The following is a 21,728-nucleotide window of genomic DNA, read 5'->3' as shown; positions in this document are numbered from 1 at the left end:
TATTTAAAGAGACTCCGATTAGACCTCACCGCCAACTTCATAGGAAAAAGAGAGAAGGGGGGGGGGGGGGGGGGTTAGACTCCCCTTAATCCGTGTTTTTTTTTGGGTCGGGTTCCCTTCATCCCGTACTCATCGTAACGGGGAGAGGGGGCGACAGACGTGCATTGTGCGCATCCAGCGTTTAATCGCCGCTGCCTTCTGCACATCTACGGCATCCCGCACGACACCTGGAATGCACAATCAAACACTCCCTTAAGGTGCGGTGCACTTGTGTTACAGAAGAAAACTCTATGTGGAATGGGCCGACGGAGCCGCCTTCTGTGGGACAGAAATCAGAGACTGATAAGGAGATGTTGGGTCATGCTTCAGTTCATTAACTTTGGTTGTTGGTTGCTTTGTGTGTGGGAGCTTGGATGACAAATCTGATAGACCTTGCCTTCTTTTGCAGTGGATTACTTGCTAAAATACTCAAGATTGAGCGTAACAACAACTTTGCCATTGGTAAACAACTTGCAAGTCTAGAGTACGTAACATAGCACATTCAGACTGAACAAATGATATGTTCATTGTCCGGAAATTTTTATATCTATGAATTGATGATATAGGCTCTGTTGAAGTTATTGAGGTGGTGACCCAGTTATCATAGAGTGAGAGGGTTCCTCATCATAAAAAAAAAATCAGAAAAAATGAGTTAATTTAAAGGACGTGTTTACTTTAATAACAAGCACAGCGGATACAGTAGAAGCTGTGTCCGCTGTGATTATTGGATACAAGGTCAATCTTGTGACCAACTTTGGCAAGATTCAAAACAAAAACAATCATAGCTAGCAAACCACAAGTACTTTTTTCATGTTTCACTGACCTTGGGAACCTGATATTACTGTGATTTACAGTGACAATATCAAAATGTCCATGAATCACAGGGCATGTTAGAGATTTGGGGTCCAACCCCAAGTGTGACCGGGTTTGACACAAGACATTAATGAAAGCTTTAGTGGAGAATTAGTGGGAAGGGGGTTACATGACACATTCAATATTCAATATGACACATGAAGAGTCAGTTCAATACTTGAATGCCATGTATATAACCTCCACTCACCTCCCACTTTAAATTGAGGCATGGTTGCACTTCTTGATGAGAGCAATCAAGGTGTCCTCTATCTCTCATTTGGGTTCAAGGTCCTGTTTACCATCGACTTGACAGCATCATGGGCATTCATAGGTTGAGGAGAATGCCATGCACCTGTGCCAACACTAGTTTCATTCATGGCGTCTACCCGTATGTATTTTTGCTTTTATATTCCAGTTATGTTTTAAGAAAGCCAATATTGCAAACATGGCCAAAATATTATGCTGTACAACATTTTACAATATTAAAGTGTTAGGCAGTACCCAATTGTGCTTCAATATCATCCATAACTAATAGTTGTTAGCCTATAAAATCTAGTTAAAACTTTGATCCTAACCCAACATTTCATTATAAATATTGGTCTTTAGAATAATTTGTATGTGCATTCAGATAATTTCAAATATGCTTAGTTAGATTATTCTTGGATTAGAATTGGATTCTCATCAATATTTTATGTCGGATCATGCTCAAATTTAGGTCAAATCTAATATGATCTCATTGTTTACAATTCCCTTTTACTGGATCAGATTCAACCCTACTTCATCAGATCTTACTGGGATCCAAGTTCACATTCAAACCCATTGCATGAAATTCAGGTTTTGAATTGGATCAAGCATGATCCGAATCTACTACTGCTACCATGGGGCTCACTCTGCTATTGATAGTTGTTCTGGGTTTTATCCGGATCCACCGTATCTGCTCTGCAGGTGAAGCTGTTGATACAGGTTTCTTCACCCCGTTCAGGATCTGCAACTGCAGACACCATTGCTATTGAGAAAGATATGCCCACCTCCGCTTCTGGGGTAAGATCCAGATCTGGCTCCAGCTCATATCCAGTCCGTACAACCCGCGCAGGCATTAGTATGTCTAAAGAATCCATGTTAGTATTCATATTGAAGGGATCTAAAAGTAGGGTCCCTTTTGGTACCTAGATTGAAATCATTTTCAATTCATTTTTAATTTCTCCCATATTTTTTCTTTCTAAAATATCGTGGGATTTTCCTCGCCGCTAAAAATTCAGAAAAAAAAATATCTCTGCCACTGGCGTAGGCCAAACTTGTCATCAAGGTTGTTAAATGCGATGAGGCGAAGCGAGGCGTTGAGCCTGCGCTTCGCCTCTGAGGCGTACGCCTCTCACAACTGGAATGGAAGTGAAGCGGTGGGAGGGGAGGCAGTAAGAGAAGGACCACCCGCCCAGCTGGTACGGAAGCAAGGGATATGCCGGTCGTCCGGTGGTCGGAGAAGACTGAGCATCAGCTGCAGCACAGCAACTCCGGTGGTCGGTGGTCACAACTGGTCGGAGGTTGATGAGGGGCGCATCACAGCAACGCCTCAGTACCTTGAGCGTGCGCCTCGCCTCTGAGGCGTACGCTTCAGGTACTGAGGCGTGCGCCTCTCACAACACTGCTTGTCATGATTGAGAATGGGATCGCATAAGTATAACCGAATAGAAATCCGTGTTATTGTATATTGGTTAGCAGATCCTCTGCCAATAAACATGCTCTATTGGATTTTAGTCTACAGCAATGATGAATGAATAGATTGGGGTTCAGTTCCCAATTCTTGGTGGCCACACATCTGTGTAAACTCACTTGGAATGAAAACTTTTCTAGCCATTCTTACTGATTCGGGTTGCAATTAAGAGGAACCAACTTGGTTACACGATTGGCTCTATGTTGTGTGGGTGTTTTGCATTCTGAACCTGCTGTGGTCCACGATGGGATCCAAACATATTTTGAAGATAAGCAAACAGGGTGAAATATTGTCTACACTAGACTGTCTTGGAATCACACTTTCGATTAATGAAAATCCTGATAACAAGATTTGTGATTATGGTTCAGTTGAGTGCAGCTACTACTTTTCCTTAGCAACTTAAAACAGAAAATTTAAAAAGAAAAGACGCAATGTTTTTGCTTTCTAGCTCAAGCAGCTTCTGCACATTGGTGACTTGTGAACGTCCACCATGTTGAAGGGATGCCATGAGTTCAAGACCTGCGGGTGCGCATCCCTTGCTGCAAGGCCAAACCTTGATGCACCTTCGGGTGGGCAAAGAGTAGCTGGACCTGTGCTTTCCGTCAGCTAGGGATGCAAATGGGTAGGATTCAGGATGGAGGTTTTGCAATTTTTAGGATGTTCTGAATTCAATCAGATCCAATTTTTTCATATATTTAGCTGTCCCAGATTTAACCCGTTTGCATCCCAACTCACGGTAATAAAAAAGAAAGGAAAAACAAAAAAAGAAAAACTCAAGCTGATTCTACAATTTGATCAAAACTAATGGTTTTCGGTTCCTAACAAACAACAATACAACTTTCTTTATTGATGCATGCACAGTGTCACATGAGCAAACTGAGATCAAGTGCAATGTGATTGCACACTTTAAGTGTGCTGCTGCACCTGATCACCCACCACACTGTTGAGCCCAAAAAAAAGATCAGGTGCAATGTGATTGCACATTTTTAGTGTGCCGCTGCACCTGATCACCCTCCGTCATAGCCGCCTGTCAGTTGTGGGTAGGGGTGTTAACAGGTCGGGTTTGGTTCGGACCCAAGTAGAACTAGACTTGGACCAGATTTTTGAGTATGGTATTGGGTCTACTATAAGAGAAACCATACCCAGACCTGATAAAAACTACAGGAATCAGACCCGGACCATACATGATAAAATAATATTTTTTGTCATTTTGACATTGAAAATTTATGGGTCTTAATCGAAACTTGAGTCGAGCCCGAGTCTAGTATGAAATTTTATAAACTATACCCGGATTCATGTATTAATCAAAAGAGTCTTAATCGGGTCTTCCTATTTATCACCATACTCGGATCTTATAGGGTTTGGTACGAACCAAGACCCAGTGATACCCCTAGTTGTGGGGCTAAAAAATTTATGGAGGGCGGTCCGGCACACTGAAAGTGTCTAATCCTCTTTCAACTGTATCCCAAAAATGATAGGTGATCGGGTGGAGCAGCACACTAAAAGTGTGCAATCACATTGCACAAAAAAAAAACAATATTGCAGATGACTGCTTTCAACCGAAACGAAACAACACGACAAACTGTTGGGAATTTAAGGATGAACCGGACGAATCATAAATGATGGAGGGCCCTTTCAATTTCGAAAATCCGTCCATCTCCCACCAGCCAAAAACTCTGCATTAGATTTACACGGGGAGCGGTGAACATTGCAAAGCAGGTTATATGTTCCCCCCCGATGATTCACTGAATCCCACGTCTGTGTTCGGGGCTTTGAATGAGCACCACGTATACAAGCACATGGGGCTCGTATTCCCGTGTATGTTGACATAACTTTGCATCGGACTCTGGTGTTGTTGCAAAGACTTAAGTACCCTTTATTGCTATTCTTCTCATAAAGTGATGGTTTGAGAAAATGACAAAAATGCCTTTTATTCAAAAAAGAAAAAACAAATAGTTCAAAAAAAGGACAAACATGTCCTCCATCCAGAAAGTCGAGGATGATGTTGACTCTTCAAAGTCTTCTTCTTTTTCTGTTCAAAAAAAGGACAAACATGTTTTCTTCTTCTTTCTCCGTAAAACACTGTAAAACCCTTTCTCTCTCTAGAGAAGAAATCAAGGGAAACAAAGAGTTCTTCCTGGAGAAGGCCATGAATATCAACCCTCTCACTCTCTCTCCCTTCTCTCTCTACTTATGTGCACATCCAACAGACGATCCTACATTGCTGCATCGTCATCTTCTTCTTCTTCCTTCTTCGTAAAACACTGTAAAACCCTCTCTCTGTAAAGAAGAAATCAAGAGAGGTAAAGGGTTCCTCCTGGAGAAGGCCATGAACACCAACCCTCTCACTCTCTCCCCCTTCTCTCTCTACTTGTGTGCCTGATTTAGAGTTTTTGCCCTTACAGGAGGGAGGTCCGGGGGCTCCCCCCCGGCGCGGATCCTGCTGCGCGGTCAGCGGGCGGGGGTCCAGGGGGGGCCGCCCCTGGCGGGGGGCTCGGTGGGTAGCGCCCTCCGGACCAATTTTTTTTTGGGCCTTCCAACAATGATTTGTAGTATTATCGGGCTTTCCTACAGCAATTTGTAGCATTTGTAGTATTATCGGGCTTTCCTAATTTGCGGAAAACACTACAAATCGCTATAGCGATTTGCGGAAGACACTACAAATCGCTATAGCGATTTGCGGAAGACACTACAAATCGCGGATTTGGAATATGACCTCCGGTTAGGGAGATATGACTCTGACAAGTTGGTCCTAATTTGCGGAAGACACTACAAATCGCTATAGCGATTTGTGAATCGCTATAGCGATTTGCGAAAGACACTACAAATCGCTATAGCGATTTGCGGAAGACACTACAAATCGCTATAGCGTTTCGCGATTTACGGAAGACACTACAAATCGCTATAGCGATTTGTCCGCGCCGGGGGGGTGCCCCCGGACCCCCCTCCTGTAAGGGCAAAAACTCTAAATCAGGCACACAAGTAGAGAGAGAAGGGAGAGAGAGTGAGAGGGTTGGTGTTCATGGCCTTCTCCAGGAGGAACCCTTTACCTCTCTTGATTTCTTCTCTACAGAGAGAGAGGGTTTTACAGTGTTTTACGAAGAAGGAAGAAGAAGAAGATGACGATGCAGCAATGTAGGATCGTCTGTTGGATGTGCACATAAGTAGAGAGAGAAGGGAGAGAGAGTGAGAGGGTTGATATTCATGGCCTTCTCCAGGAAGAACTCTTTGTTTCCCTTGATTTCTTCTCTAGAGAGAGAAAGGGTTTTACAGTGTTTTACGGAGAAAGAAGAAGAAAACATGTTTGTTCTTTTTTTGAACAGAAAAAGAAGAAGACTTTGAAGAGTCAACATCATCCTCGACTTTCTGGATGGAGGATATGTTTGTCCTTTTTTTGAACTATTTGTTTTTTCTTTTTTGAATGAAAGGCATTTTTGTCATTTTCTCAAACCATCACTTTATGAGAAGAATAGCAATAAAGGGTACTTAAGTCTTTGCAACAACACCAGAGTCCGATGCAAAGTTATGTCAACATACACGGGAATACGAGCCCCATGTGCTTGTATACGTGGTGCTCATTCAAAGCCCCGAACACAGATGTGGGATTCAGTGAATCATCGGGGGCGAACATACACAACCCTCTCTGAACATTGGGAAACGCAAAGGTGGTATGCGTCCAAAACAAACCTTGTCATCGTCTGATGCAAACAAAGCCCCCGTGCTTAAAAACCGCCGCTCACAATCCCTCATGCCTCCCCAACTCCTTTTTTTCATCCAGACGTTGGCGTCGATTTCATTCTTGCGGAGAAGAAAGGAGGGTGCCGAGAGGGGACGATGGTGGGGAGCAAGGTGGCGATGGCGGCGACGACGTTGGTCTGTGCAGTGACCGCCGCCGCACAGCTGAAGCACGTGTGGCATTGGAAGAGGGCCATGCACATCGTGGATGGGTTCGCCGAGGCATGCACAATGCCGCTGCAGAAACTGAATATGGTGGCCGATGCCATGGCCGTGGAGATGCACGCCGGGCTCACCTTTTTGGCTTTACCTGAAACAACATACACAGAAAGCGTACTGAAAGTGTATATGCTGACGCCACAGAGTGTGCGTGCGAGTGCTCGGCGTTCTCCTCATCCGGTCGACGCCCACGATGAACCCAAGCCTTAGGTCGACGGTGAGCAAAACCTATATCACGTAAACCCAAATGTGAAATTTGGGTAGGCTATTGCCATGAATCTCTCATCAACTTCGTAGCAGCCAACCCTCTTATATAATGGGAAAAGAGGAAGTTACGTACGTTACTCCTACTCACTATCTCTCTATCATGTGGTCCACTAATGTGGCCCACTAATGGTGTCAAACCGAGTTACCCAAATAGGTTAGACCAAAATCTGTTTTGTCCAACATTCTCCCACTTAACCCATTGACACCAAAAGTGCACTAAATCGAGGTTTTTACCAGTATCTCAATTTAATTCTTCATGTGGGTTCACATTCTACCTTTATCACAAAGATGAATCGTATGAGTCATAGAGATGAACACTCCTTTATGAAATGTCATATTTTCATGTACTACACTATAATTCACCTTCAATGCTTTAGCATGTTGAAATTACCTTTATGAATAGGTTGGTCTCTTACCTATTCTTCTATTGGTCCTTTAGTATTGTTATTCTGCTATTCTCTATAACCCAGAAAGATCATTTATACAAAATCAATAATTTATAAATTCATAGAGAATCAAATGTGATCACATAATGTATTATCATACATAAGAAGGAATAAAAAAAGACTAATCTCCTTTACATGTTGAGAATACAATCTCAATGCTACCCTTTTAGTAAGGGGATCAAGCGTCATTTTTTTATTCCCAAATTGTATCAATACATACCAGATGATACTCAATCCTTTCTTTAACAACAAAATATTTAACTCTATGTGTAGACACGATGGTGATCATTTGTTGTTATTTGAAAAAGATAACTTTTTATTATCACAAAAGATCTTTAGTGGTCTCTCAATAGATTCCACAATCCCAAGATCCATAATGAAGCTTCTTATCCAAATGGCCTGAGATAAAATCTCGTATAAAATCAATAATTTTTATCCCAATGAATTTCAGAAATTCTTTCATTGTCCTACAGTGAGAGATGACACCTCAAATATTTTGAGCTACTCACAATTGCAAAAAGCAACATGCTAAGAATATTCGAATACTCTCACTTCTCATGGACATCATTATGAGCGCTATCACTTCTCATAGACAACCTTCAAAACGGCTCTTTTATTCTCCGTATGAGTGGAAGATAAATCGCTCTATACAAGATTCATATTGAAAAGGTAAATGTGAGACCCCTTATTATTTACCTTTTCTGAGACAAGCATAGCTGAGTCATTATCGTTTCACTTTGGTGGAAACGACAATACTGATAGTTGTTTTGTCTCTTCAATTATCAAGGAATTGACTTCAGTTGATGAAACTAGCAGATCATGTAACCAGAGACAATTCAACATTATACCTTTGGGTACGAACATGCTTCATGGGCTGGAAAACACATCTACTATAACACTCTGTGTGAATTTGGAACACAATGACCTACCTTTGGGTAAAATCGATGTTTCATAAACTCACACACAATCATAATAATGAATCTTAATATGGTCCAAAGAATCCTCAATTAACACAACTCAGATCACTTTGGTAATAACACAAATTAGTCAATCAAGATCTTTTTACCGAAAATATATATGTATTATAGAGCATGCCCATGCACACATATTAATACTTGTATATTCATGATAAAATATACTTTATATCATCAAAAAATATAAGTTTATGCTTCCACTTATATGCATAAACTAATTTTGAAAATAAAATGTCATGAATTTAGTCATAATTCATGCTTAATGCTTAAAACCATCATGCATGACTTAACCAACATGGAACACATAAATTAATATGCATAAGTCATGCTTTCTATACAATAAGTACTTTATAAAGCATAAAAAATAACTAAAACAAGCTCATATAGGTAAAACTTAGAGTCCTCAAGTAGGAATCAGTCTTATGCGACCTCGAACCCATCTGAAAACACTCTGAATCAGTCTAAAACAACCCTGGACCATTCATCCAAGGGTCCAAACCAGTTCTGAACCCTATGAACCAGTGTCAAGTATGAATAAAAGTTTATAAAAACCCCATAACCGTATGCCAAAATCCCTGTAACTTCTAATATTTATAAAAACATGATCTTGGCATCTCAGAACCGATAAAAAATTGGAAGAAATTGGTCAAGAACGGCTCTGAACCGGTCCCATAAATGTCTGTATCAATTCCTGATCCGGTTCAGGTGTAAACAGTATCTGGACCCTGGATCTAAATAGGATCTCGATCTTCCGAATTAGATCCAGACCCGAATACCAGATGGGGCCAGATCATACTCAGGTCCAAAATGTTTTGGATCTTAACCCGGTTCAACCAGATCGGACCAGACCCGAAACCAAATGGGGTCCGGTTCCGATCCAACCAAGTCGGATCCGATCACCGACCCGGACCCCAAATGGATCTGGGTCCCTATAGGGGATCAGATCTTAAGCTTGATCTAAAACATTGGTTCTGACCCATACCCGAACCCGGTGCTAAATGGGTCCGGGTCTAAAGGATCTGATCCAGACCTGATGTCTTATGGGTCCAAGCAGACCCGATCCACCCAAAATTCGGGTTTGGATCAGGTATGCCACCGGGTCAGAATACCTGGTCAACACAGGACCCAATCCGATTATCGGGCGTTAAAATAGAAACCTGAGTGTTTCTATTTACACAACCCTGAGAAACCAAATCAGTTTCTCACCTCCGGATATCATGTCGACCCACGTCGCCCTAGGGCAAAAATCGGTGACCCACGATCGCTTGTCGGAGACCAATGTCACCCCACAGTGACTCCTACAACTTGAGTTCACCGACGATGAAGAAAATCCCTTCGACCCTGGTAGTCTGAGGAGGAAAGAGAAGATGCTTGTCACCCGTTCGGTGGTGACCTACGTCGTAGCACAACGACAGACACCAGCGGCCGGTCGAAAGCAAATGATGACGACGACGATGACCAACGGTCGCCACTTTCGGCATATTGCCCCACGACGATCAGCCTGATTCTCCCGGTGAAAGCACATCGACTAAAAACCCCAGCTCGAAGGCTGAAGTAGCAAAACAAAGTTTTGAAGAATGGGGGTTTTCAACCCTGCTTGCCGCACGTCGCGAGCGATCGGCGAACCCCTCCCCCCCCGGCGATGATGCACCCCAACATCGACATCATCATTGTCCAACAATGACGCTGACAAAAACCCCCTTCCAACGAAAGGGTTCCATCAGTGACCAGTCTATCCAGATGTCGGTCAACCAAACGGCATGGAGGTCCGGATTCCATGCGTTGCTAGACGGACGTCGGCAATTCGACAACCCCTCACTCTGGCGACATCTGCGGTGACCTCAGCGTAGGCCGACCACCCTGCAACCCGACGATGCAAGGGATCTCAGGCAACGATCCATGTGGTCGAGGGATTTTGCTAGTGCGGTGATCTAATGGCCGCTCCTTCCATCATATCGCCCCACGACGATCTCTCATTTCTCCTAGCGATGGCTGACTTCACTGCAACCCCACAACTGAAGGAGGAGAAAAAGGGGGGTTTTAATCCCCGAATTCCATGTGTCTCCAGATGGATGTCGACAATCTGGCAAACACCCCCCTCCCATCGATGACATTTGTGATGATGCTCTATGTATGAAACCTGAATTCCTTATGTCGTCAATGACAACAGACTCCCATCTGGCAAACCCCCCCTCCCATCGATGACGTTTGTGACGATGCTCTATGTATGAAACCCGAATTCCTTATGTCGTCGACGACAACAGACCCCCATCGTGTCAGATGACGTTTATTTTGCCTGACGCCTGACGACACAGGTAAATCAGTCAGCGAAAAAGGGGGGGATCTACTATCGATGACGCATCCTGATGACACCTCTATGGTCGAAAACCCTTTGATCCCCTTGCAGCCTGATGGCCATAGTTAACCCTCGATCTTTTTTTTTTAATGAGGGTAGCCGGGGCTGCAACCGCCACCAACATACGGTTGCCGGGAAAAGCAGTCGTCCTACAGTGACTGTCACCATCGTCCAGTGACAAATGTCACCCCACGACAACGGGCGGTCACCTCAAGATGGCACTGCCGCCGGCGAAGCCTGTTGCCCCATGGCAACAGTTTGTCGAGAAACTCTATCGCCCCACGGCGACAATCATCATTTACTAGCGACCAATGTTGATGAGCTGCCGAGAAACACGATTGCCCTATGACGACAGTTTCAGTATGTTGTAGTCGCCTCATGACGACAAACTGCCGAAAAAATAGTCACGTCACTGTGGTTGTCGTCGTCAACCTGCGACCTACATCACCTCATGGCGACAATCGTAGCAAATGCCCGCAGGCCTGCACGCACCCACGTGCAACGGTATGCGTGGACGTGGGCCCATAACCCAATGTTGGCTTTACCTAAAACAACATACACAAAAAGTGTACCTGAGCCACAGAGTGTGCGTGCAGGTGTTTGGCGTTCTCCTCATCCGGTCGACGCCCATGATGACCCCAGACCTTAGGTCGACGGTGAGCAGAACCTTATACCACGTAAACCTGAATGTGAAATTTGAGTAGGCTATTGCCATGAATCTCTCATCATCTTCGTATTATATAATGGAGAAAGAGGCAGTTATGTATGTAACTCCTACCCACTATCTCCCAATTATGTGGCCCACTAATGGTGTTAAACTGGATCACCCAAATGGGTTGGACCCAGATCTATTATGTCCAACACGCCTCTCAAGGAGGGAGCAAGGTATGTTGACACATTGCCCAAAGGGTGAGTGAAGGAGTAATCCCCCGTTTTCCTCCATTCTCTTCCTTTTTCTATCAATGTTTTTTTGTTGGTTTTGCTTCAGTTATAAGGCCACCATGGTGGTGCTCTGTTTTTTGAGTAATGGAATTCTTTTGACTTTTGCCATGACTCCTGTAGGTGTTTACTTTCTTCGGATATCTTGGTTGTGTCTTTAAATTCATTGAGCAATTTTTTATTTCTGATGGTTTGTAAGCGTGTTTAAGAGGGCCGTCCTAAGAATCGTGCTCTTTTTTTTTTGTGCGTCGGAAGCCATCAAGAATGGTTTTTCGAGTTTGACAGATTTATGTTGGTCTTGAATGCTGGTGTGTTATAGCCCAGATATGATTATGGTGGGTTGACAAATTTGACAACTTGGAGAACAAGAGGGCGTCAGCATTGTCAATAGAAAAATTGGTTGAATTTCAGTTTATGTAGGATCCAGTTTATGTAGCATGCGTGATGTTATTCTCATCACCTTTCTTTCAAGTTTCATATTGCAAAATTGCATCATGCGTGCATAGAAGGGCTCCGCACGTTTGGCTAGGTGGGTTGGCTTAACGCATTCAAGTTAAAGGATGTCAGGAGTTCGGGTTCGATACAAGGGGTGTGATGCGAGTCCCTTACCTTAAGACCCAATCAGCAGGCTCCCTGGTGTGCAAGGGCGGAAGTCGAGGAGCTTTAACCCCTCGGGAGTGGGCCATATGGCAGAGCGTCAATTTCTCCCAGACCCCACCACCTGAACCAGGGTTCTCCCTCGATAAATATAGAAAAAGAAAACAGTCATTCATCCTTCTTGGTTGCATGGAACGGCTACAGTGTAATTATCAATCATTCTAATGTTCCCTATTGCTTATTATTGACAATAGAACACGAATTAACATCAAGGTGACAATTCCTTACTAAGATGAATGTCATAATGAAATCAGATTTATGGCCACGAAGCTTGATCAACATTAGTTTATGTTTTGTCCTGTAAGGAAAGTTAAAAGGCTTACTTGAAATGAAGCTTGAAAGTAAAGTCTAGTATTGGTTCCTTGAAAGAAAGATGGATAAACAGGCTTTGTGTTTGACACTTTGACCCAACCAACTGAAGACCAACTTTTGCACACTGTCCACTCTCTGTTTCGTGGCTTCACATCTATCTCCCCTTCAGCCCTTCTCCTTTCTTCTTAGATATCTCAAACTCTAGTTAAGGTTTCTATTTTCTTAGATATTCCAAAAATCAATGAAATCTTGTATATTATAGAGAATAATTACCACCAAATAAGAGATCTAAAAAAGCAGTTGCTTTTTGTCTGTTTTCCATAATGACAAATGTATTTGAGAAATGACAGAGTCTATGCACATTATCTCATTCTTGCTAAGTTATCTTCTTACGATATTTTTTAACTTGACATCGTATGCTTTCCTTTACACCTTGTAACAAATCCTTGTGTACCGAACAAACCCAGTGTGATCTAATTCTGTTCTAGTACTAAGGAGTCATTTGGACTTATGTTAATTAACTCTTGGTAATAGGGAAGAGGAAGGAGTATCTTATGGGCTGGATCTTGGTGGTTCCAATTTTCGTGTATTACGTATACAATTGGGTGGAAAGGATGACGGTATCATGAAAAGAGAATTTGTGGAGGTTCCAATTCCTCATAAGCTCATGGTTGGATCTTCAAAGGTGAGAACTTATCACACAAGCAATACATCAATTTCTCAATTCAACTGCGCTCTGATCCAGTGGGTATTGTGTCAAATTTGTTAACTTTTATTGCAGGAATTATTTGACTACATTGCGACGGAGTTGGCAAAGTTCGTCTCAGAAGATGGTGAAAGTTTAAACATTGCAGTTGCAAAGCAAAAAGAGCTTGGTTTTACATTCTCTTTTCCAGTTGACCAAAAGTCAGTTTCATCTGGCTCCCTTATTAAGTGGACAAAGTGATTCTCAATCAGCGATGCAGTTCAGTCTTTCCTCTACATTTTAAAAATCTCTTAGTTTTCAAAAGTCTAGACCATGGCATTCCAATTTGCAAATTGTTGATAGAAAATTTCTTAATCTAATTTCTAAGAAAAATCTAAATGTGATAGCAGTGTATCATGATAAGTGTTATTGCTATTTTCTTGAGGCTTAAGGTCCTCATAATTCTTGTATAGTTGCTTTCCTTAACCACCATACAAGAAGCATCAGTCGATACTTGAAATGTATGAACTATCATATTATATATTTCACATGTAAACACCAAGACAAACATGCAAATATGTTTGGATGTGTGTGCATGCACATGGAGGGCTAGTTATGTGCCTTAGAAAACTAATGTGTGCATATCTGCATATGCATATGCACATACCTGTATAGTTTAGTCATCCCGGGTTCTCTTAACACACATGAGCATGCACACACACACACAAACCACATTGTGGACTTTGTATACGGGATTCTCATGAATTATCCTACGATTCCCACCTGTTCCCTCTTTCTCTCACGTGACTACACATGGTCACACACACACACACACATATATGGAGATCGTTCACATAGATGCATGCATAAACACATGCTACAATAATCTAAAATTCATAGTTGACATAGTGTCTGCAAGACGCTGTGCTATGGCTGCCATATGTGCTGTTCCTTCTGATAATTAGGATGCAATGATATATTTTGTGGTTGATCCTGTGACCTTTTCAGAATTTTAATCCTAAGTACAATAAGGGTAATATTCAGAGTTATCATAAGATGTACTGAGTAAAAACTTGAAACTTTCAAATCAGAGATACTCTTCAGTTTGTTGTAAAGATTTTGATCTTTATTCAAGTATCTTTGCATCCAATTATGCTTTCAAGAAGAAAGCCAGCTTTGATGATACCAATTGACATCTTTATAGTATACATTGTCATGGTTGGGGTAATTGCTTTAAGAATCAATGACAGTATTGCATTTTCTCAACATTCATAGCTTAATTGCTTGCTTCTTTTGTCACATGATAACAATTATATGTTTTATCATAATTCAATTAGTATGAATGTCTGTTCAACGCCTCAGACTGGTGTATACATAATATTTGAATCAAATCTTACCAAAATTTGTTTTAATGGTTTAGAAATTTCAATCAGATCATGTGTAGATTTTTTTTTTAAATCATGTCCCTTGGTATTTGGATTCTCACAACTATCAAAGTTACATATTCTCATTCATGTTTTCATTTATTTCAGTTGGGAAAGGACATTGTGACAGAGTTCCACTACAAGAAATCTGCGGATTAGCGACGGATGTTATCCAACGATAATCCTTCGCAAATCTGTCACTAATCCGTTTAGCGACGGATTGGCGATGGCTTAACGATAGATAGAGTCTATCATAATTTTTTGGTCACTAATTAGTGACAGAACTGATTAGTCTCTACTTTCGTCCTTAATTCATGATGGATTAATGAATGTCATGATCTGTTGCTAATCTGTCGCTAAATAATTACTGATTTGGTTTTGCGATAGATACATATTCATCGATAATCCGTCGCTAACATTTCATGATAGATACGTTTTGGTCACTAAATTACGTCACCAATTTAACGATGGCTTAGCGATGAATTACATTCCATCGCAAAACAACGACTGATTCAGTTTTTGAGAAAAATTAATATCTGTCGTTATATTCGCGATAGATATTAGAAATGGATAATATCCATCACAAAATTTTAAAAAAAATTATTTGAAATATAAATATTGAGAAAAAATTTATCATTATATAATTTATATAACCTGTGTATAAAAAACAAAGTACACATAAAAAAGACATATACAAAGCAGGTGAAACAAATTTAGCACAAGCTATAAGTGAAACAAATTTAACAACCCACTATAATCCTCGCCAAGTTCTAATTAATTACAAGTGAACATATACAAAGAGTTTTGTTTGAAACAACAAGTACGTGAAACAAATTCAACACATGAATCTAATAATCGCCAAGATTTGGAGCATCATCCTCTTCATTGTCTCGATCTGCCCCTTCATCCATGCCTCCATCAGCTCCTCTACATTGATCATCGCCAGCATCCTACAAGAGAACTGAAATGTCAGTATTGATAAACAAAATGTAATGAAATAAATTATATGTAATGCACTTAATCTAAGAAAATCAAAGTAGCATGGCCGAATGACACATAGACTAGCAATAAAGCGAAGAACATTAACAGAATTCAGATATGTGTTCTAAGGCTAACAAAAAAAAATCATAGTGATTCAATCATGCAAATATGTATTCTAAGGTTGTCCAAAAAATGTTATAGTGATTCAAGCATGCATATATGGTTTAAAAGGCTGTCAAATAAATATGTTATGTATCACAATCATGCATATATGTGTTATAAGACAATAAAAAAACTATCATACTGATGAAATCATGCTTATATGTGTTCTAAGGTTGTCGAAAAACTTTCATAGTAATTCAATCATGCATATATGTGTTATAAGGCAGTAAAAAAAAATTCATAGTGATGAAATCATGCTTATATGTGTTCTAAGGTTGTCAAAAAACTTTTATAGTAATTCAATCATGCATATATGTGTTATAAGACAGTTAAAAAACTTTCATAGTGATGAAATCATGCTTATATGTGTATTAAGGTTGTCAAAAAACTTTCATAGTAATTCAATCATGCATATATGTGTTATAAGACAGTAAAAAAACTTTCATAGTGATGAAATCATGTTTATATGTGTTCTAAGGTTGTCAAAAAACTTTCATAGTAATTCAATCATGCATATATGTGTTATAAAGCAGTAAAAAAACTTTCATAGTGATGAAGTCATGCTTATATATGTTCTAAGATTGTCAAAAAACTTTCATAGTAATTCAATCATACATATATGTGTTATAAGACAGTAAAAAAACTTTCATAGTGATGAAATTATGTTTATATTTATTCTAAGATCGTCATAAAACTTTCATAGTAATTCAATCATACATATATGTATTATAAGGCAGTCAAAAAACTTTCATAGTGATGAAATCATGCATATATATGTTATAAGACAGTCAAAAAACTTTCATAGTGATGAAATCATGCTTATATGTGTTCTAAGGTTGTCAAAAAACTTTCATAGTAATTTAATCATGCATATATGTGTTATAAGGCAGTCAAAAAACTTTCATAGTGATGAAATCATGCTTATATGTGTTCTAAGGTTGTAAAAAAATATTCATAGTAATTCAATCATGCATAAGGCAGTAAAAAAAACTTTCATAGTGATGAAATTATGCTTATATGTGTTCTAAAGTTGTAAAAAAACTTTCATAGTAATTCAATCATGCATATATGTGTTATAATGCAGTAAAAAACTTTCATAGTGATGAAATCATACTTATATGTATTCTAAGGTTGTCAAAAAACTTTCATAGTAATTCATTCATGCATATATGTGTTATAAAGCAGTCAAAAATTTTACACCGATTCAATCATGCATACATGTGTTCTAATGCTAGCAATAAAAATTCATAGTGATTCAATCATTCATACTTGACGGGCACCAGAGCTCATGTTGAATGCAGACGAAGTTCTCTTGTCCCAAAAAAATTGTACAACTCATTATGGACTAGGTTGGGAATGGCTCCATGTAAAAAGTCACGCATTGTATCCTGAAGAAGCTGACGGACACCATCCCAAGAAACAACATGGTCAATCGGACGGTGGGAGTTGATGCTGGCAGGAGAAGTCTGAGAGCCCTGACTGCAGGAGACAACAACTGGTGTGGTGTTCATGTTACTCTCAAACCTAAACACATGACCCTTTTTTGGGTTTACCGATTGCAGTCACCCATGCTGCAGGATCAAAAGGCAGATGCTAAGTGGAGTCATCGCCATATCGCTCTACCATCTGCTGCTCGTATGACTCCTATAAAGTAATGATTACAGTAGAAATTAATAATTAAGAATTATAATGTTTATGATAATGTAATTTATGCTAACTTGTATATTATAATGTTTATTAATACAATAAATACATATCGTTATCGCTCTCACCTTCTATGATACGAACTCTCTCGTGCTCTTAGCTTTATGTGTTTCAACAAACACATCCTTATAAGGCACAATGCCTCCTTTTTCAGCTTTCTATAAGGTTAAATGATTAAAAAAACAATTAGAAAGTATGCAGAAATACTTATAAATTTGACAATATATATATATATATATATATATATATATATATATATATATATATATATATTGATGAGTTACCATTTTCTTCTGGTGGCTCCCAAAAGTCTTAGAACCACCTGTGTATAAATGGACATCGAGCATCTTCGCTCGGTTTTGTGCAGCCTTTACTGAAAGTTAACTCATCAATCGAAATTCATGGCTCGCCCACTTGTCTCACATTGCATCCAAATAATCTGTTCTGATAGTAGAAGGGTCATGGTCCTTCCACTGCAGTGGATTGTCTATCTTATCAGTTGCTTTTATTGTTGTAGTCTTCATATTGTGCAACATGTTGGCAAATTGATTGACAGACACTTTTTGCTCCTCCTTTGCACTCACGAAGTGATTCAAAGCTTACAAATAATTTCAGAAAGTTAGTACACATGACTATAACAAAAAATTATATATGAAACACATTATCTATGATAAATGATTATATACCATGAATGGGGACCATAATCTTTCCAACACCTCCTTTGATTACTCTTTTTATTAAGCGACCAGTCCTGGTAGATGCGGAAGTAGTGACTTCCTAATTTCTCATATTACTTCTTGTGGCTCAAACATCGCGCTGCACATGAATTGGTGCATATTAACAATCGACTATCGATATACACTATTTATAAGATAAGTATTGGACAAATGACACTGTAATACTTATTGTCGACTATCTATATATACTATTTGAATGACTCATCATGTGTCAGACTGAGAAGACCCAACATCCGGCGTTGTCTCGTGATGTGTATGAGTAGTTGGTGTAGGTGGGTCATGTGCAGGCAAAACATCATTTATAGAACAATAAGTTAGAAATTCACATAATGCACATATAAATTAATCAATTATACATTTATTTAAATAATATACCTATTGAAGGATTACGTGAAGACGAAGGCTGAGACTGGCTATCACTTGATCCTCGATCAGTTGTTCCTCGACCACTGTGACCTTCACAAACCATATTCTCAGAAATAACATTGTTATTTGGATCAGTTACATAATTCTTAATCTTAGCATGGATATGACATATGCATGAAATGTAAAGATTTAAAAGTCCTACATGAATCAGTTTTATAACTGTGCATGTACATGCTAAGTATACATGAAATGTAACATGATATGCAATTCCATGACCATGGATACATAATCAAATAAAAAATAACTTCATGCAAGCATGGATAAAGTCACGTCAAACATTGCAATACATTCAAATCATTCATATCACAACAATGTCAAACATGTACCTGCAACAAACACATTCCAATATTCTGCTAACTACAACCATGACTAGCATGGACTCTAAATTACAAAAATAAGAGCATTTGAGAAAGTGATGTGGTATGTATTACAAGATGTATTTCACTAGCTCGAGTATGCTTCATCATTACTTGTTTGACTTTCATATTCTTCTTCCTCCTCCTCCTCTTCGTCCTCCACTACCAGAAATCTGAGGATTAGTGATGGTCGTAATCCATCGTTGAACAGTTTAGTGACGGATTTGAGATAGATTAGCGATGGATAACCTTCATCGCAATTTCCTAGTCGCTAATTAGCTACGAAACATATTTGTCGCTACTTTCGTTGCTAATTTGCGATGGATTAGCAAATGCCATGATTCATCGTGAGGCCGTCGTTAATCTGCAGAGATTTGGTTTTGCAAAAGATACACATTTGTCGCTAATTTTGTTGCTACAATAGCAACAAAATTAGCGACAAATTATCATCTGTCACAAAATATCGACTGATTTAGTTTTGCGATGGATAAATATCCATCCCTAATCCGTCATTAAATTGGAGGTCGATACTAATTAGCGATAGATAATATCCATCGCTAATCCATCGTAAAAAAATAAAAATAAAATAAAATAAAATATTTGAAATATAAATATTGAGAAAAAATTTATCGTTATGCAATTTATATATCTTGTGTATAAAAAACAAAGTACACATAATAAATATGTATACAAAGCAGGTGAAACAAATTTAACACAAGATACAAGGTAAAAAAATTTATCGATCCACTATAATTCTTGTCAAGTTCTAATTATTTACAAGTGAACATATACAAAGAGTTTCGTTTGAAACAACAAGAAGGTGCAACAAATTCAACATATGAATCTAATCATCGCCAAGATTCTGAGCATCATCCTCTTCATTGTCTTCATCTGCCCCTTCATCCATCAGCTCCTCTACACTGATTATTTTCAGCATCCTACAAGAGAACCGAAAGGTTAGTATTGATAAACAAAATATAATGAAATAAATTATATGTAATGCACCTAATTTAAGGAAATTAAAATAACATGAATGAATTACACATAGACTAGCTAGCAATAAAGTGAAGGACATTAACAGAATTCAGATATGTGTTCTAAGGCTGACAAAAAAAAATCATAGTGATTCAATCACATAGATATGTGTTCTAAGGTTGTCAAAAAAATGTCATAGTGATTCAAGCATGCATATATGGTTTATAAGGCTGTCAAATAAATGTATTTTGTATCATAATCATGAGATATGTGTTCTAAGGCAGTAAAAAAAAAATCATAGTGATTCAATCATGCAGATATGTGTTCTAAGGTTGTCAAAAAAATTTCATAGTAATTCAATCATGTATATATATGTTATAAAGCAGTCAAACAATTTCATAGTGATGAAATCATGCTTATATATGTGTTCTAAGGTTGTCAAAAAACTTTCATGGTGATGAAATCATGCTTATATATGTGTTTTAAAGTTGTCAAAAAACTCTCATAGTGATTCAATTATGCATACATATGTTATAAGGCAGTAAAAAAACATTCATACTGATGAAATTCATGCTTATATGTGTTCTAATGATGTCAAAAAACTTTTATAGTGATTCAATCATGCATATTTGTGTTATAAGGCAGTCAAAACACTTTCATAGTGATGAAATCATGCTTATATGTGTTATAAGGCAGTCAAATAATTTCATAGTGATGAAATCATGCTTATATATGTTCTAAGATTGTAAAAAAACTTTCATAGTGATTCAATCATGCATATATGTGTTATAAGGCAGTCAAAAAACTTTCATAGTGATGAAATCATGCTTATATGTGTTCTAATGTTGTCAAAAAACTTTCATAGTGATTCAATAATGCATATATGTGTTATAAGGCAGTCAAACAATTTCATAGTGATGAAATCATGCTTATATATATGTTCGAAGGTTGTCAAAAAACTTTCATAGTGATGAAATCATGCTTATATGTGTCATAAAGTTGCCAAAAAACTTTTATAGTGATTCAATCATGCATATATATATATATATATATATATATATATATATATTATAAGGCATTCAAAAAACTTTCATAGTGATGAAATCACACTTATATGTGTTCTAAGGTTGTCAAAAAACTTTTATAGTGATTCAATAATGTATATATGTGTTATAAGGCAGTAAAAAAAATTTATAATGATGAAATCATGCTCATATATGATGAAATCATGCATATACTAGCTTGAAATCTAACGACATGAAACAAATGACATAAAACTTTCATACATAATAAGCACTTGCAGACGAAGTTCCCCTATCCCCTAAAAAGCTGAACAACTCATTACGGACAATGTCAGAAATGGCTTCATGTAAATAATCACGCATTGTGTCCTTAACAAGCTGGTGGACACCATCCCAAGAATTAGCAGGGTCAATCGCACGCTAGAAATTGATGCTGGCGCGAAAATTTTGAGAGCCCTGGCTGGAGGAGGCAACGACTGGTGTGGTGTTCATATTACTCCCAAACCCGAACACACGACCCTTTTTTTGGTTCACCGGTTGCAGTCATCTACGTTTCAAGATCAAAAGGCGGATGCTGAGTAGAGTTATCGTCATATCGCTCTACCATCTACTGCTCGTATGACTCCTACAAAGTAATGATTACAGTATGAATTAATAATTAAGAATTACAATGTTTATGATAACTTGTCTATTACAATGTTTATTAATACTATAAATACATACCGTTGTCGCTCTCACTTTCTCTGATA

General features: G+C 38.8%; 1 pseudogene; it reads left to right on the top strand.

The window, feature by feature from the left end:
* Positions 1-6,436: 6,436 nt before the first annotated feature.
* Positions 6,437-21,728, top strand: part of LOC149835395 (hexokinase-1-like) — a 30,671-nt pseudogene continuing 15,379 nt past the window's right edge.

The sequence above is a fragment of the Nuphar pumila genome, chromosome 6 (assembly GCF_984573655.1).
Source record: "Nuphar pumila chromosome 6, dmNupPumi1.hap1.1, whole genome shotgun sequence".
NCBI lineage: Eukaryota > Viridiplantae > Streptophyta > Magnoliopsida > Nymphaeales > Nymphaeaceae > Nuphar > Nuphar pumila.
Note: the sequence above shows the minus strand (reverse complement) of the source record. Positions and strands in the feature narration are given on the sequence as shown.